The sequence below is a fragment of the Euprymna scolopes genome, chromosome 6, assembly GCF_053919585.1.
Source record: "Euprymna scolopes isolate OS-2025 chromosome 6, ASM5391958v1, whole genome shotgun sequence".
Lineage (NCBI taxonomy): Eukaryota > Metazoa > Mollusca > Cephalopoda > Sepiida > Sepiolidae > Euprymna > Euprymna scolopes.
In genome coordinates this window covers 139659176-139675728 of record NC_136487.1, presented here as the reverse complement: position 1 = coordinate 139675728, position 16553 = coordinate 139659176, and positions in this window count along the sequence as shown.

The window sequence follows — 16553 nt, the reverse complement described above, 5'->3', positions numbered from 1 at the left end:
ATATTGGAGCCTTTTTGGCACCATTCCCTCAGTTTGCTGGCGCACACGTCAACATCAGCAGTGTAAGCCTCAATGTGCTTGTTGAGTTTACGATAGTATAGCACCGGTCTTACTTTCGATTTATTATGCTGGATCACCGCCATTAAAGGTATCAGATCTTTGGGAGGTCCAAGCCTGTCATCAGAGTAGGGGATCAACCATCCATCTCAGGCCCACGTCTCAAGCTCTTGCTCGTATTCATCACGAGTCTCGTCAGGTATGGGGTACTTCGCGACGCCATATTTAAGTTCGGTTGGCACTCTTCCTTCAGTCCTCTTCCATGATGCAGTCCAGGCCTTCTGTCGATGGTCGTAGTCCATCTTGAAATCAGGCTGATCGATATGGACCGCAGCACGCACTGGGGCTTCCAAAAAGCGCACACTCCCGTCTCGTTCAATTACAACTCCCCTCAGCACCTTGATGGAATCATATCTGAGCAATAAGTCAAACCCCAGGAAATTGATTTTCGCGACCTCATCGAAGTTTGTATCGATCTGTAGTGTTCCGGCTCCACAGCATGCTTGCGTCTCGCCGCCTATTGTGGTGATCCTGATGCTCTTCTTATTACAGGTTCGACACAACTTGGAATTCATTATGGTATGTGAGCAGCCTGAGTACTTGGTTTACGTATACAGTCATTGTTGGTTGCGTCTCACTTACATCTTGTCCGGGGAGCAGAGCGGCGCTGATGTCCTTTCCCCTGACACGTTCCCCGCACACCTAGGAGCTAAGTGTCCATACCACCGCATTGGAAACAGCGCGAGCGTCCTCGGTCTCTGCCAATGCAACTTTTCGCGAAATGCCCCTTCTGGCCCAGCGAAACACCTCCCATTGGTTGTGAAGCTCAGACTAGGAGTCTCCCCTGTACTATTCTGGGTTGTCTTCGCTGCCATCACAACTGGTTCAATAGGCGTTACTGTAATGCTGGTGGAGGTTCTAAATAGTTGCTTTACACGCGTTGGGAGGCCGGCCACAAACGCATACGCTTATGTCCGTTTCGATACTCCACCACCAAACAGGATTGCAAGTTTTTTCAGTTCTGCAAAAAAAAAAAAAATCATCCACAGTTTCTCCCGAGCCGTACACTGATCCATAACAAATGGCTTGTACAGTGCATTTTTAATTACCGTCAAGTCAGTCTTCCCAGCAGCACTAAGTTGTTGATATACACTAAAGGCGCCTCCAGCCAATCTCAAGGGAATCACCGTGTATATCCTCTTTACTTCACAAAGGTTGCACGTAAACTCGACCCTTTCGATCTAGTCAACAACAGACGTGGACCCGTCAAATCTACGTATCAGCTTCAAATCAAACTTGGATTCAGTCATTGTCTTTTTATCTCCCAACACTACTTAACTGTAAAAACATGGCCGAAATATCTTGTAGCAAAACAAAAAGAAAAAGTCTAACGAGACGCAAAGCAAATTTCACAACACAGTTTGTATCAAAAAGTCTAACGAGACACCGAGCACTATTTACTGTACGCAGGTCTGAACACTTATCCTAACTCCTTCCAGTGACCTGCTTTTATCGTGTCCGGGCATACCTCATTTGCAGGTGTCTCATGTGACCATGCGAGACGTGTGCGAGATTGAGGTCTTTAAAAGATCACGGACGCCATCTTGGATGTTTCTGATTTTTCTTTCTTCTCAGCCCGCAGAATAGACAGGCATAATGGCGTTTCTGAGGTGAATGTTGATTATTTATTTATCGTTTGTAATGCGACACAAGACACAAACACATGGCCGCTTACTTCTTTGATGAATATCACACTAAATGTTTCTCATCAAAATACAAAATATACTTAAAAGCTGGCTTCAGTATATTTAGATAAGAAATTACGAATATATATATTATGAAATATTAAAAATATCAAAATATCAAAATAAAAGATATCTATAAATAAGGAAGCATACGCTAATAGGACGATGAATGAAAATGAAAAAAGAAGTATATAGATAAATCATAGTAATCACTAATAAAATAATGGGAACCGCTAAAAAAGAAAAAGATTAACTTTAAATAGTATATTTCGTTCTTTTTAGCTCCTTACGTCAAGTGGCTACATGTCTTCTCTGCAATGATATTTATAAAAACCCATTTCTAATTGTATTTACATATAAGTCGGTCAGATAATTTAACATCTGTTTTCTTAGTTGAGTTTCTGTCTTACTTCATTTTCGTCTTACCTTTTCTCCAATTACGGTTTGTATGCCAGTTTAAACTGTTAATTAATGAACAAATATTTATCATAGAAACAAAATTAAGATTATGTTGTAGTGCAATTATTTCTACTGTTGTCATTTGTGAACAGAAATCCTGAAACTTCAGCTCGTTATTTTGTACCCAACCTTCCCTAAAATGAGATCTCTGTGCAAATCATCGACACACGTCTCTCACAGTCTGTTGGCAAAATGGATATTGAATGACCTTTTTTTCGCGTATTATTGTTTTTCACAAAACTTATTTCCTTTTCTTTCTCTCTCATTATACAAATGCATTTACAACTTGCCGAGTCGTAAAATACGCTTAAATATATTTTAATTAATTATATTTTATAATTATTATTACATAGCCAATTCTCTATTGAATATTATATTTTATCAAATATATAGTACTGATTTCAAAAGTTTAACAAATGATTTGGGTACCATCAGCTGGAATAGAAGCCAAAACATTTAGCACCACAGCCACGTTCCATACCAGTGTAGTTATCGGCAGATAGATTTAAAATTAAACCACTTAAAGCTATGAATGAATTTGTTCATGCGCAAAAATAACAGGCATATGTTGGCAAGTTGAAATGAACATTTTGCTTTTGAACTTGCCGACATATTTCTATACGTGTTATTCAACCACCCAAACATAGATTTTACTCGTTGTAAACTATCCTTGATATATGGTTACTATTTTCTGTTTATATCCGTGTTATCTAACCAGTGGTTTAAGAGTTTATCGGTTAAATATTTTTACACAGACACACACATACATACATCTACTATTTTATATAGATAAGAACAGATATAAAATTACAAATTAAAGTAGTCGATTCAAACCGAAGGCTCCCTTTTCACTAACTACTACCTACTGATTCTGAGTATTTAGTAAGCCATATGAAGTATATTTGTATATCTTTGCTATGTTTCGACCAAGAATTTGAACCTAGTCTCCCAACTTATTAACGGACATTTTTACTATTATGCAAAATTCATTAAAATTATAAAGTTATTGACAGATTTAATAATAATAACACTCGATTCACTCAGTTACAGATATGGTCATATAAAAAGATTCTAAAATTATTATTATGATTCGAATGTTAAACTCAGAAGTACTGTCAAGCTTTGGAGTTAATATTGTAAATTTATTTAAAAGTAAATTTAAACAAAATGTTATCATTGTCTTTGCTATTGTAGAATCGAGAGCGATGTACCTGTTTATGCTGCATATCGTACGAAATGATAACTTTTTTGTATAAATGTAGTTTTGTATTCGTTTTAACATAACACACACTCAAATACACCTTGCCCTTTTATTTTATTTACACATTATATTTACACATTTTATTTACTTTAGTAGGATTTTTTCAATTATACTTACCACCAAACATCGAACCGCCAGTCATTATTGACCCAATAATTGAAGTTTTGGAAATTGATTCATTGTAAAGGTCAAGCAGTGCTAAAAGTATTACACCATTTGAACTTGTTATTCCGGTTATCGTAAAGTTGGTCATAAAAGCAGCAAAGCATATGACCCAACCCCAACCACCATCTGGGGGACGTAATTCCGTCTCTGGTTCGGTAACAGTTTTTACTTCTGGCAATTCTTTTGCATTTCTTATTTTGAATGACATCCTGTAAGCATATATATAGCAAACAAACAAATAAATAAATAAATAAATAAATAAATAATAATAATAATAATAATAATAATAATAATAATAATAATAATAAAGTATCCTTTTTAAAGTTGCATAGCGGACCTTTTGTTGTGTCCCAGAGATTTTAGGCTAGCAAGTAAGAACCGGAAAAATGTCATTTAGGTATTTGATTCCATTTTATTTTTTATTTTTATTTTTTATTTTTTTGTGTGTTTCTCTCTTTATCTTATTAACGTAAGTACCAACTTTCTGTTTGAGATTCACCAAGTAATGTTTCTTTTTACTCTTTTGGAAAAGTACACACATTAACTCGCTTTCAAATAAGTTTACTATAGTAGTCTGTTGTACGTATCTAATTTAAAATCCCAAATTCCTAATTGAACACCGTAAATCTTCAAAATAGCATTAGTTATCCCCACTCCACAGTAAATATGGCAAAACAATCTAGCCACAACTACGACCAGTAGAAGTCACAACTATCGGTAAGTGACGCTTTAATTCACACACTTTAAACGTGTGATGAATGGATCCATTTTTACTGGACAAAGAATATTTTAACGAAATCAGCCATTTTAAAGTAGGGCTCTTTGTTGTGTTCCAAATATTTTGGGCTAGCAAGTAAAAACAGGAACAAATATCTTATTGTATGTATTTCATTCTATTTTTTTTCTTTTTTCCAAAATTTAAAGTGCCCAAAATATCCTAAAAAAATATGAAAAAGTAGCCAACAGTGCCATATTTATCCATCATTACAAATTCAGGACTAAATATGCGAGGGAAAACTATCTTCAAATATCCTCTTTAGTTTGGAATAGATATGCGGACTTATACTAAGTAAATATAAATAAGTCCCTCTTACCTTTTTCGCCTGTTTGTCCTGTCCGTCTGTTCATGTGAGGCAGTGCACGATACCTCCCATATACATGAGAGGTATACACTATAGCTGCGTCAGAATCACAGTTGAACAATTCTGGAAACTATCAGAAATACAACATAAAGTAAATGAGGAAATTGAGCATGAAGTAGCTCCTAGTGGAACCGCATGTGTCGAAGCCCCACAAGTGGAAAGACCATAGACGGAGAACTTGCAAGGACTGGACTCTAAAATCGTGGAAATCGAGAACAATGAAAAAGAGCTAACAGATGATGAAGCAGATGAAATAAAAATATTACAGTTCATGAATGAGGAAAAATCAAAGCTCACATCTCTAAGAAATCAAAAACAGAATGAATTAAAAACAGAAACAGAGAAGATTAACAAGCTCCTCCCACAAATCACAACCGATGCAGTCACAGGCCTAAACAATTTAATTTACAAAGGAGCCAAGATGGTAAGTATGAAGTTCGAATCAGAAAAACAGACGGGAAAAGATGCATCGAAAAACCTGGATGGGAAATAAGGCTAGAAACCCAAATAAACAAACATAAAAAGAAATCAAAACGAACAACAGGAAACAAGCAACGTAGAGAAAATTAAATATTGGAAATGTTACCAGCAGGGAGAGTCTAAACAAGAAACACGAAGATCTGAACCAAAAATAGCAGCAAAAGAAGGGAGATTGAGACGATGTAGATACAATCTGAACAGTGCAAGCAAAACAGGACATTTGAAAACTATGAAAACCAAGTCTACAAAAATGTAAATGGAGGAAACATAAAACAGAATGACTAAACCCGACAGAAACAAAACTCTATTGGAGTAAGATATGAGAAGAACGACAAGACTACAACAGAAATTCCGAATGGCTAAAAGCCATGAAAGAAAAAATTACAACAAATCGAAGAAAGAACAGTGAATGAAATCAGAAAGGAAACCATAAAGAAAACCATAGGAAAAGTGGGAAACTGAAATGCACCAGGACACGACCGGATACATGCATACTGGTTCAAAATCGCTTCCAGTAACTATAGGTCTATTATGTGCTTACCCCATCTGTGGAAAATACTAATAGCATAACTGAGAGAACGAATCTACCACCCCTTGAATAATCATGGATATCTCCCCGAGGAACAGAAAGGATGCTAGAAAAGAAAAAGAGGAACACATGATCTGCTATACATGGATCAAAAGACCCTAAAGAATGTAAAAGAAAAAAGAATTTAGCCATGGCATGGATCGACTACAAAAAGCGTACGACAGGGCCCGGCGAGTATGGATAATAAAATGCTTAAAATGTATAAAATTTCAAGCAGGATAATCAACGTGATTGAAAATTACAATGAGAACATGGAGATTGGAACTGACAGCTGATGGGCAACACGTAATGGAAGTAAACATACAAAAAAGTATCTTCCAGAGAGATTCACTGTCACGATTTCTGTTCATCAAAGCCATGATGCCCCTGAGCAGTATACTGAAACCGTTCTGAGCAGGATACAAGTTCTCTAACATGGAGGAAGAAATGAACCAGCTGATGTACATGAACGATGTGAAACTTTTCGCAAGGACCGAAAATGAACATTAATGACATTAATAAACACTGTAAGGATATTCAGCCAGAATATCCAAATGGAGTTTGGTTTGGAAAAGTGTGTACTACTAGATATAAGAAAGGGAAAACTGGAGACGACAGAAGGCAGGGAACTACCCAACCAGAGATTCGGGCACTAGGGGAACAAGACGACTATGAATACATGGGAGTTCTGGAAGCAGACACCATAAAAGCAATAGAAATAAAACAGGAATTGGAAATGAATACTTCAGGAGAACAAGAACACTTCTAGAAACTAAATTATATAGCAGATACCTCATAAAGGGTATAAATACGCACTAGTAAGATACTTTGGACTGATCATAGGGTGGACTAAAGAAACACTAAGACAGCTCGATCAGAAGACCACGGAAATTCACTCGAAGGACGATGTAGACCGATTCTACGTGAAAAGGAAAGACGGCAGAAGGGGATTTGTATAGAAGACTGTGTGAATAACACTAAAAAAGAACTAGAAAATGCATAATGCAAAACACTGAAAAAATGATCATGGCAGCGAGAGACACTGAAAAAATCAACAAAACAGAAATCAGATGGACAAAGGATGAGACAGGTAAAGAAAAATTGGAACAGAAACAATAACACGGAATATTCGTAAGGATGACAAAAGATGAGAATTAAAAGAACACTTGGATATGGATGCGAAAAGGATAGATAAACCGAGAAACTAAATCCCTAATAACTGCAGCACAAGCTAACTCGATAAGAACCAACCACATCAAAACAAAGATTGACAAAACTCAAGTAAACAGCAAATGCAGATTCTGTGGACAAAGAGAGGAAACTATAAACCATATAGTAATGAATGTAGCAAACTAGCTTAAAAGGAATACAAGGACAGGCACGACCAAGTAGAAAAGCAGTATACTTAGAATTGTGCAAACAACTGCATCGCTAACGATCAGACAAATCGTACAAGCATAAGCCAGCAACAGTAATAAAAACGAGAATCAAAATATCTTATGAGACATGGACATACAAACGGATAAACTCAAAACCCGATATTACCACAAAAGTACATTTAAAAAAAAAACGAAAACACCGAATGAAAACAAACAAATACTGGGAACTCAAAGAAAGCGGACGTTCGCCGGTAGTCGAATGGAAAATAGTAAGAAAAGCAAACACATGTAGACACCTAGAGGATCCATGTAGATTATGCCTTTATGAAAAATTTGTTATGCTATACTTTAAAGAACCCCAATATTTATTAAACTGCAGGAGAGAAATAGCGAACAACTGTGTTCACAGGATAATTTTTACTCTAGGATAGCGATACAAAATAATTTTAAAATTAAAAATGACAATAGAAAATAAAAATAAAATAATTACACATATAAATAAATTATCACACACACACACACACACACACACACGCATATATATATATATATATATATATATATATATATATATATATATATATATATATATATATATATATTAGCATTTCAGCCAGGCGTTGCCCGGGTGTTCGGATGTGCATGATGAGCCAAAATAAAATGGAAGAGTTCTCAAAGGTCAATTCGTTGAACTTTGACCTCTTAATAACCAAATTTCTGGCCGAAAACCGATCACAAATACTTTCCCAAATCTCAGTACCCTGTATATCAAATTTCGGGGATGTATACATAAAATTGACAGAATTATTGCGTAGGAAAATGTACACAGACACACACAGACACACACATAGGCACACAGACACACACATAGACACACACATAGACACAAACACAGATACGTTCAATTTGTAGATATACTAGCATTTTAACTCATGTTGCCCGGGTGTTTGAGGTGTATATTGAGCAAAAAAAAAGCGGTAAATTTTTTTAACTTTGACCCCTATTATGACTCCTTAAGATTTATTGTTTTGGGCTCAAATAAAGTTATTAAATTTGATCCATGTCCAAGGAACCTATAGCTAAACTTTCAAGTGTTTGACCCAAAATTGGCGTAGGAGTCTGATAGAGTTTTCAAAGGTCAAATCGTTGAACTTGGACCTCTTAACAGCCAAATTTCTGGCTCACAAAGATTTTCCCAAATCTCAGGGCCCTGTATAGGAAATTTCGAGTCTGTAGACTAAAAATTGACAGAGTTATTGCGTAGGGAAATGTACACACAGACACACACACAGACACACACACAGACACGTTCACTTAAGTTTGATCCATGTCCAAGGAACCTCTAAAATTTCAAGTGTTTAGACCAAAAATTGTCGAGGGAGTTTGGTAGAGTTCTCAAAGGTCAAATCATTGAACTTTGACCCCTTAACAGCCAAATTTCTGGCCAAAAACGGATTACAATGATTTTCCCAAATCCCAGTACACTGTATATTAAATTTCTAGTCTGTAGACGTAAAATTGAAAGAGTTATTGCGTAGGAAAATGTACACACACACACCCACACACAGACACGTTCATTTTTATAGATATACTAGCATTTCAGCCCGGCGTCACCCGGGTGCTTAGATGTGTGTGTTGAGAAAAAAAGGGGGTAGTAGAAAGGCAGGCTCGAACCCGTACAGCGAAGGATGAAAAGAACGGAGGGGAAAACCCCTGACATCTTTGTCGTTGCGACGACCGCCAAACGAGAAGTGGCGTAGTTTTTAATTTAGGCTAGACAATAGAAAGGAGAGAATGACTTTAATAAACATCGGCGAAAAAAAGCGACCCCACTTAGGAAAGTGCCCAGTTTAAGGTGAAGCTATCAATGTTTTTAGCCAATTTTTCGATATTTGTCGTCTGAAAGGTCGAACTTAAAAACGATACTGATCTTGGCAAAAGCCGTCGCCTCTCTCGAAAGTATAGGCAGACGTGCAAACATACATACATAATACATTTATATATTGGTAACTAACGATTTTCGATCCAAACCGATTAAAAAGCTTACCCTATCTCTGAATAACCTTTATGTAAAATTTCAAAAGTTTAGACCAGAAATTGTCTAAGTAATTTGGTAGAGACCGCAGAGGTCAATTTTTTAACTTCGACCCCTATGATGACCCCTTAATATTTTCTGTTTGGGGTTCAAATAAAGTTATTAAGTAAGATCCATGTCCAAGGAACCTATATCTAAAATTTCAAGTGTTTAGAACCAAAATTGTCGGAGGAGTTTGGTAGAGTTCTCAAAAGTGAAATTGTTGAACTTTGCCTCTTAGTAGCCAAATTTCTGGCCAAAAACCGATCACAAACTTTTTCCCAAATCTCAGTACCCTGTAAATTAATTTTCAAGTCTATAGACTTAAAATTGAAAGAGTTATTGCGTAGGGAAATGTACACACACAGACACACCGACGCGTTCACTTTTATAGATAGATAGATAGATAGATAGATAGATTAAACAAAAATATATCCGTATACATAAATATATATGGATACAATTTTATGTAAACTTTTTACGCAAATATTATGCAAGTATAAATCATGTAGAATATCTGCATGAATATAATTACACGTGATAGTTAACTAAAGATGATCATCCCATCAGAAAACAGAAAATCTAATAGGGAATTAATTAAAAGGAATGTTTAAAAGAATATGCAAATTAGCTAGATCTTTTGCTAGTGAATGAAATCCCATATAAGAAAATTGCATTTCTTTTTAAATGAATAGAATAGAATGATTTAAAAAGTATTTAAAAAAAAAGACTCATGCACTATCACCGAGAATCGAAACCAAAACGTTCAGCTCACGATTTATTTTGCCTCTGCCGTCAATGACTGGGCTATAAAAAAATTTACTGCAAGGTTAACCTTTAAATAAAACTGACCTCTGCGGTCTCTACCAAATTATTCAGACAATTTCTGGTCTAAACATATGAAATTTGACATAAGGAGTATTCAGAGATAGGGAAAGCTTTTAAATCGGTTTCGGTCGAAAATATTTAGTTACCAATATATAAATGTATGTAAGTTATTTTTGCTCAGCATACACATCCAAACACAAGGACAACGCTGAAATGCTAGTAGTTAACTAAAGACGATCATCCCATAAGCAAACCGGAAAAACTAATAGGGAATTAATTAAAATTAATTTTAGCGGGGATCGTAGATATCTGATGTTCTGGACTATTTTAAACCAAGGTGAATTAAAGGGTTTTTAAAATTTTTATATTATGTTAGTTTATATATATATATATATATATATATATATATATATATATATATATATATATATATATATATATATAAGTGAACGTGTCTGTGTGTGTGTCTGCGTGTGTGTTTGCGTGTGTGTCTGTGTGCATACATTTCCCTACGCAATACCTCTGTCAATTTTTAGTCTACATACTAGAAATTTGATATACGAGGTACTGATATTTGGGAAAATCTATGGGATTGGTTTTCGGCAAGAAATTTGGCTGTTAAGGGGTCAAAATTCAACGATTTGACCTTTGAGAACTCTACCAAACCTCTCCGACAATTTTGGGTCTAAACACATGAAATTTTAGATATAGGTTCCTTGGACATAGATCTAACTTGATAACTTGATTTGAGCCCCAAACAATAAATGTTAAGGGGTCCTAATAAGGGTAAACCTTTAAATAAAATTGACCTCTGCGGTCTCTACCAAATAACTCAGACAATTTCTGGTCTAAACATATGAAATTTGACATAAGGAGTATTCAGAGATAGGGCTAGCTTTTTAATCTGTTTGGATCGAAAATCGTTAGTTACCAATATATAAATGCATGTATGTATGTATTTTGAATGTCTGCCTAAAACTTTCGACAGAAGCGACGGATTTCACCAAGAACAGTATTGTTTTATGGGCGACCTTTCAGACGACAAATATCAAAAAATTGGCTAAAAACATTAATATGTTCACCTTCAACTGGGCACATTTCTACAGGGGGGTCGCTTTTTTTTACCGATATTTTTGAAAGTCATTCTCTCTTTCGATTGTCTAGCCTTATTTTAAACATGAGTCACTTCCTTTTTCGGGCAGAAATGTGGCTGTTAAGGGGTCAGGTCCAACGCTTTTACCTTTGAGAACTCTACCAAACACCTCCACCAATTTTGGGTCAAAATTCTTGAACTTTTGGATATAGTTTCCTTGGACATGGATCTAAATTAATAATTTGATTTGACCCCAAAACAATAAATGTTTAAGGGTCATAATAGGGGTCAAATTAAACAAAAAAACTGACCGCTCCGGTGTCTACCAAATTACTCAGACAATTTCTAGTCTAAACATGTGAAATTTTACATAAAGAGTATTCAGAGATGGGGCAAGATTTTTCATTTGAGGTACCAGTATAGGGCAAGCTTTTTCATTTGAGGTACCAGCATATAAATCTATGTATGTATGTTTGCATGTTTGTCTAAAACTTTCGACGGAGGAGACGGATTTTCACAAGATCAGTATCGTTTGAAGCTCGACCCTTCAGACGACAAATACCGAAAAATGTCTGAAAGCATTAATTTCTTCACCCTTAACTGGGCATTTCTTACAGGGAGGGGTCGCTTTTTCACCGATATTTTCGGAAGTCAACCCCTCTTTTCGATTGCCTTGCCTTAATTTAAACCTACATCACTTCCGATTTTACGGTGGTCGTAACAGCAAAGACGTAAGGTCTTTTCCTAATCTTTTACTCCTTCGTGGTACGGATTCGAGCCTGCCTTCATACTACCACTATTTTTTTCTGCTCAACACACACCTCCAAACACCCGGCAACACCGGGCACTCATGCATATATATATATATATATATATATATATATATATATATATATATATATATGAAGTAGCGCCGATATATGTATGTACTTTATTAAAAGCTCGAGATCTGATATTAATATTAATTTGCTGATTTGCTGAATAAATTATATATATATATATAATTTATTTAACTAAGACAAATCAGCAAATTAATATTAATATCAGATCTCGAGCTTTTAATAAAGTACATAAATATATCGGCGCTACTTCAACATTAATTAAGAAAAGAATATCAAACCGCATTTCTTCTTTTAACAACCATAATTCTAATAATAACCAAGGAACTTCTCTAACCAATTTAATTTAAAAACTTAACTCTAATAATACCCCCTTCTCAAGTCTTATACTCCAGGCTCTAAGTCATGTCGCCTCTGCACAACCGAAGCTATAGCTATAATTACTTCCCCTCAAAGTAACAATATAATTCTAAAAACGAACTGATCTCTTTCTGTAAACAAAGTCCAGATTTAAGTATGGTAATTTTGAAATTACATAGTTATTACCTTTCAGATAGATATATATATTTTCTTTAACATTATCGTTTTTTTCTACATACTTTCTTAATATTTTATAACTTAATAATCCTCTATTTTAATTCGTTATTTCTTCTTTGTTTGGCCGATTTTGTATCTGCAATTTCCGTTTTAGTCTTTAAATATTCCTATCTATCTAATATATCAATCTACCAACACGTTCATATCGTATGTATATTTACTTATATTTTACTATATGCATTTACTTACATACTTACTTGCTTTATCCGGAATTTGCAGAAACCGGCCATCCTCTCCCATTATTTTTTTTAATTCATTTATTTTACATTTTATTTTTTTATTTATTATTTATTTATTATTTATTATTTATTTTTTATTTATTTATTTATATATTAATTAATTTATTTTTTCCAACTCTTGTTGACATTTTCTTAAGTAATAGCCTTTACATTTCAGTTGACCTATTTTTTTGCCCTATACTTTTCGCGCCTTTAACATCATTTTGTCTGAGTCATTTTCTATTTATATTTAATTCTATCACCATTTAATTTTTTTCCTACTTCTTCTTCACTGATTTTTTTCTTCTTCTTCCCTGATCTTTCTTAATTACATTATGTCCCGGCAGCCGTGTCAAACGCATATCTTATTTTCCTTTTATTAATATTATTGGAATTTTTCCCCTTTTCCTTGTACATATTCCATGGATTTCTGCCTTTTGGATTATTTTGGACCATCTTTCAATTACGTTATTTCCTTGGATTTTACTTGTGCAAATAGAAATTCATTTAACTTTCTTGGATTTATATTTTTGGTTTTTACCGTCATTGGATAATTTACCTTTCACCAGACTATCCATTCACGTGCAACCACCTTTTTCTTCACCATATTCCCTCTGCTTCACTTTTTGTTATCAAGTAAGATCTTTGACTTACTTAGAGTTTCATCAAATACTTTTGTATGCAAAATCCGATCCAGCATTTTGCTAATTCCTGCCCTCTGATGAGAAGGAAAATATTTCTTCGAAACCCCGCGGATTAAGGACTATCCACTTATCAAGTGTTTCCTTTTCAGATTAAATATGTTTTTTTAACTCTTTTTCAAAGTGTTTGTAACACGTTTTATTAACTGTTTGCTTATATATATATATATATATATATATATATATATATATATATAAATTTGAGTTTTTGTCACACTTACATTAATATTAAAAGCCAACATTTTCTATTTAAAAATTATTAAAACCAACTTCTAGATATATTCAGTCATATATATCCTAGCGTCTAAATAAATGTTAACCAATTTGCATATTCGTTGTAAAACTAACTTTCATTAATTAATTATTCATTCTTATTGTTTCTTATGTTTCAGATAGATAATATGTGAGACATTTAAAGAGTCGTTGTGTTGATAATATAGATTATGTAAAACATTCTTCAAATGAGAATTGAGTGATTTAATTTAATTATCATACTTAATTCTTTTTATGCACAGTTTCTACATTTGGCATAATTGCCTAAAATGTAAAATGATAACGTCCTCGCACACAAACATGTATTGATATCTATCTATCTATATATCTATCAATCTATCAATCTATCTATGTATCTCTCTCTTTCTCTCTCTCTCTTTCTCTCCTTCTCTCTCTCTCTCTCTCTCTCTCTATATATATATATATATATATATATATATATATATATATATATACACCTTTATGTGAAAATAGAAAGTTCCAGACATCTTCATTAGAGTTGCTGTGTGTATTGTTTTTCAGTTACGGTAAAAACCTATGCCATTTAAGAATATATTTTTGTGATTATAAAAATCCACAGATTTTAATTTTACTTCTGCTTTAAAAATAATGAATATTTATCATTTCATCATTAGTACAGTAATGGAAAACTAAATTTTAAACAGAAAACGAACTAAAACGTTAAAAGAACTTTGAAAAGAGTTGTGTTTGAATGTTATATCAATGCGATTCGTGGGAAACACCGTGACCATGGGCTAGTATATAAAAGAATCATGACAATATTGGAAGAACCTTTCAATAAATTTCAATTACGTTTATTTACAAACATAATGTGTCGTACAAGATTGAAGGTGTTGATGTCCCTAATTTTGGGGAGTGTTAGCCCTTCTTCAGTGAGAAAAGAAAAAAGAAGCGTATACAACCGAATTGAAAGAATTGTATTCCATTTCCGCTTCGAATCTTTCAGCATTTCGTCATCATTTATCGTAATTTATCGACCTTTGTGTTCAGATTTTTTTAAATTGCGTATCCCTCTTACGATTATCAGTTTATCTTCCGAAACATGGACAATGTAACAGTAGACAATGACAGTTTGGTAACGGGCTACTAACCTTAGCTTGTGGCTCCCTTCGTCTCTTGGACACTGCAAAAAAAAAAAAAAAAAGAGAGAAAAGATTCACTGTGAAGCAGTAACAACAGGACTTCTTTTCGTTTTTCTTCGTTTATTCCTATTTTTACAGTTAGATGTTTCTCTCAATGCTTCCCCTTTTTAGTCCTTATATCGTCTCTTAGCTCAGTCGAATGCTTTCACAAGTGACAAAGCCAACCTTCTCTCGTGGACAACTCCCACTTTCTCTCTCTTATTTGTATCTCTAATCTATATATAAAAACTCTCTCTTAATTACAAGATCAATTCCATTGTTTATATAAAATTGAATTTCTAAATCTAATTTATTGCATAAATATCTCCATAAATATATTCCATTTTAGCTTAACATTACTTTCTTTTAAAACATTCTCTCTTCATAACTTTTTCTACTTAACAGTTACCAAATCAATTATATTCATTCAGACCTTTCGCATTGCCCACCACAACATAACACAGATACTACGCTATGATCCTAGCCAAAGCACGATAGAAGGAAAAAATCATAGCAGCCGTTCTGAATGCCTGCATAACGAAATACATTCAGAAACTTAAAAACAGTGTGACAATGTTATTTTTCATGAAGTTAAATTTTGAAACTTTTTCATTTGAAATTCCTATAGATTCACTCTACGCATTAATTATGGACAACAAAGTGCTTCTCGTTTTGGGAGGAAGGTGATAGCGTCACTGCGTACCATGCTGTATATAAATATTTATAGATTAGATAAGAAGGTTACCTTAACTGCATTCGTACGCTTTCAGGCTAACTCATATTTAAAAACTTAAACAGAAACAGCCCAGACAAGATCAACCCCACGACTGTCACCTAACCCAATATGACTCCATCCCATTCCCTCTCTCTCCTTGGACCCTCTTTTTTCCCGAAGCAAACGAAAGAAAACCTAATCTGTTTCAGCGTAAAAACCAAGTGCTTTGTGTAAAGAATATAAGAAAAAATCATTTGATCCACGAGTGGCATGAAGTGAAGACGCAAAGAGACAAGTGTCTTCCCGATCGAGCTGTGATCAAATCCGTGGTATACACTACTCCTGTACCATGCGTCTAAACCAATCCATAGGACTGGAAATGACAGAGAAGGGCGAATTGAATGTAGACTTCACCGCTTTGCACAGTAGTGCAAAGAACTAATATTGTATGGCACTAGGATTGAGAACGAGAATATTTAAAGAAAAATTACACAACGTTACTCCCGCTTAAAGAGACGTGAAGTGGAGTTACTGGTCTCCCGATTTGCCATGAAATTACGTGTCGACGAAAGAGACAAATAGCGCTGATACCGCTAAGGAGGACATGAGCAATAAATGCGGATTTATATTCTGAATACACTGCCGCCTGCTGACTTTGAAGGCCTTTGGAAATTAGATTATTATTTCCTTTGTGCAAGCTATCTTTCCCTCTGAATATCGCACATATTATCCACATATATATTTTACATTGTATATCCCTACTTCTTCAAGTCTTTTCCCATCCCTATTAGACAGTCCTGTACATTAATATAACCTT